Here is a 3,548-nt window from a genome sequence, read left to right on the forward strand (position 1 = left end):
GTTGCAACCTTTTCAACGAAAATTTTAGGAAAATAAAAATAAGAAATAAGTGGAAATTTTACCGGTGAGTGTGTTAAATTTTAAGGCACAAGAAGAAAATGACTCTCCCCAGACACAACAGAATATGCTTCAACACACGAAATCACATAAAAAATCTTGCAAACCAAATCCAAAAACGAAATATATATATATATATGTTTACAAAAAAGAAACAAAAGACGAAGACGGGTGTGTAAACAACAAACAGATTTATTAGTTTAACGCTCGGGAAGTGAGAAAGTCTTTTACGTTTCGAGCCTACGCTCTTCGACAGAAAGGAACACAGAAATAAATATATATAAATTTCGTTTTTGCATTTGGTTTGCATGATTCTTTATGTGAATTCGTGTGTTGAAGCATATTCTATTGTCTGGAGAGAGATATTCTCTTTTAATGCTTTATTTATTATCACACACACCGGCTCGATTTCCACTCATTTACTTATTTATTTTTTCTAAAATTTTCATTACTTCTTGCAACCTCTTCAATAATCGTCGACTATTGAAGAGGTTACAGGAAGCAACGACATATATATATATATTAATCGGCTGCCCGATGAGCTAGGTTCCTGTTTGGGTCCGAATTGAAATGTTTTAAATAATAATATACATATCTCCTACTAAATATTCGTTTATCTACTCACTCATGTGTGTGTGTGCGTGTGTGCGTGCGTGTGTGTGTGTATGTGTGTGTAAAGGGAGAGAGAAGGTGAAAAACAAGGATACAGACCGAGAGTGGTATAGTAAAACGAAGTGAAAGAGCAAGCATGCGTGCATATATATGTAGAAAATTATATAGCATGTTTGAATAGGTGGACATACTGATTGATACATATGCGCAGGTACATTATTTCATAGACCTCAAAGCATGTTAAATTTGCGGCACTTGTTCTTACTTAAGTACGTGTTCATTGTAAGCAATCCCACCTTAGCTTTTCATTCATTCGCATTGTATGTATGTATGTATGTGAGCATGCATATATATATATGTGTGTGCGTGTGTGTGTGTGTGTGTGTGTGTGTGTGTGTGTGCGTGTGCGTGTGTGTGTGTGTGTATGTGTGTGTGTGTGTGTGTGTGTGTACTCTTGTAAGCATGTTTGTATGTGCCTACTTGTGCATGTGTGCAGTAAGGTATATATGTGAGTGTGATTACGTGTATGTGATATACTTGTGTCTGTGTGGGCAACTACAAATGCGTGTATAAACCAGCAAAAGTGATACATAGACAGATGTGCTCTGAATTGAATCCACATATACCTGTTAGTCTAGCATCCTCGATTAGTTAGGGTGTCATACAAAGATATAACCAGACATCAGAGCAGACAAAGTTCTGCGGTATATAAACGAAGTAAATGATTAAAGAAAAGTATTGGCTGTCCGCAGAAGATAGTAGAGCAAAGAGATAGGGAATTTCTACAAATTAGACCTATTGCAAGAGTAAGATTGATATCTAAGAAGGCGGCTTTCTGAAATATACGCGTTGTTAGTGCGTGTGTAAGTATGTCGGGGTGGAGAGACGGATTGAAGTGGGTGGGCGAAGGAAGCTGTGTAATAGTTGTCGCTCCATAGAGATGGCATGTTGCGTGTATAACTGCTAAATTTATTGTAATGTAATAAAGTGTCCAGATCGCAGAGACAAACGTGTAACCATAGTCGCTGCACCAGTTGAGTTAGTAAGAAAAATGAGTTTGACGTCCCTTGAGACACAGACTTCAGCCAAGAGGAAAACATGTTCACCTTTATAGAGCTTAAATTTATTTAGATTTAGCTTCTCATTTCATCATTAATTGATTTCTTTTTCCCTTATAATTGAGCAGCAAAACATTCGGTCTATTTTTGCTAAGGCCAGTTAGTTGTACATGTGTGAGGACAGTTGCTGTGTAAAGAGAGAGAGAACACAAAGTTAAAAATATAAATCGGCTGTACTGTCGGAAGAATTTGTGACAATGAAGTCTATACATCTTGTGTAAGATGCTCTTCTGCTTGAACGATAGTCAACCAAGACATTAAACATTATAAATACTAAATACGTGTTCTGTAGGAGATGTAAATAGTATTGAAAAGAGCAGTTCAATGTCACGTTATTCATTTTTTTTAATATATCCGATTTAAGACAAAAGTGCAGTTGTCTCGTGTACAAACACCTAACATATCAAAGATGTTTATTCAGACGCGTATATTAATGAATAAATAAATATGTGTGAGGGAATTCACATGTAAGTTGAGGTGAAGGAGTGGGATTATTTGTGTATCTGATTGCGTTGTTTGATCACACAAAACATATGTTCAATATACATTCGTATTCAAAGTGCCGTGTACGTACATCCTTTCTCATTGACTCTGTATCGCCATTACTCTCTCAGTCTAACTCTGTCTCTTTCTCAGTCAGTCAGTCAGTCAGTCACTCACTCACTCATTCACTCACTTACTCACTCACTCACTCACGCACTCACTCATTCTTTCTTTTTCTTACGGTGCGTCAACTTTTTAGGAACACCCTCCTTCAAGAGCTCTAATTTTTTTCTAATTTTTTACTTACTTTACAGATAAATAATGTCCTACATCCAGCTTACTCCACAAATTAAAAGGCACGCTGGAATCGTTGCCTTAAAAGCTCAGCGTAGTGAAACAGATAGCTCGCTTACCGAAAGTTGCTCGATCCTTCGTTGTCAAAGTTCGAAAGTAGCTGGAAGCCACTGACAGGCATCCAGAATCAGCATTTAAATGCAAAACCCATGCACAGGGTCATAATTCAAACAGAACTCAGAACTTCGTACAACAAGTCTAAGAAATAATGGATAAAAATCCCGGAAAGTCAATCAAAGCTATTGCAAAAGACCCCAAGGTTTCAGAATTCACCATCAGAAAATTTGTACATGAGAACATTCAGTATATGTCGTATGTGTGTGCGCGCCCGTGTGTATGTGTGATAATAAGTTAAAAAGTAATTAATGCACAGACAAACGGGAAATAGGCATAGAAGGTCGCTAAATCCTCGTTAGTCATTGGCCAGAGGGTCAAATGCAATATATATATATATATATATATATATATATATATACACACACTCATATATACATACACATATATAAAGGCCACATCAGCTTATATATAAATATATATATGTATGTATGTATGTATGTATGTATGTATGTATGAGTGAGTCAGGTGGAAAATAAACAAATTTGGAAACGGTTCATATATTAAAAGAACTGGTGCAAACGATGGTTGTAAGATTGAATAAAACGAATATTTCTTGCTAAATATGAGTGCATTTTCTTTAGAGTAAACGCACACATACACACAAGCACACACGCACAGGTATACGGAGGTGCACACACGCAGACATGCGCGCGCGTACACACACACACACACACATAACACACACACAAATGCGCACACATCGAGTAGTTTTCTCTTCTTCCCGCCCTGTCTATTTCTTTTTTGTGTATTTTGGTTTCTCCTCGCTCTGTCACTTTCTTCGTGTCTGAATGTGTACAGAGAGAGAGA

The sequence above is a fragment of the Octopus bimaculoides genome, chromosome 10 (assembly GCF_001194135.2).
Source record: "Octopus bimaculoides isolate UCB-OBI-ISO-001 chromosome 10, ASM119413v2, whole genome shotgun sequence".
Classification (NCBI taxonomy): domain Eukaryota; kingdom Metazoa; phylum Mollusca; class Cephalopoda; order Octopoda; family Octopodidae; genus Octopus; species Octopus bimaculoides.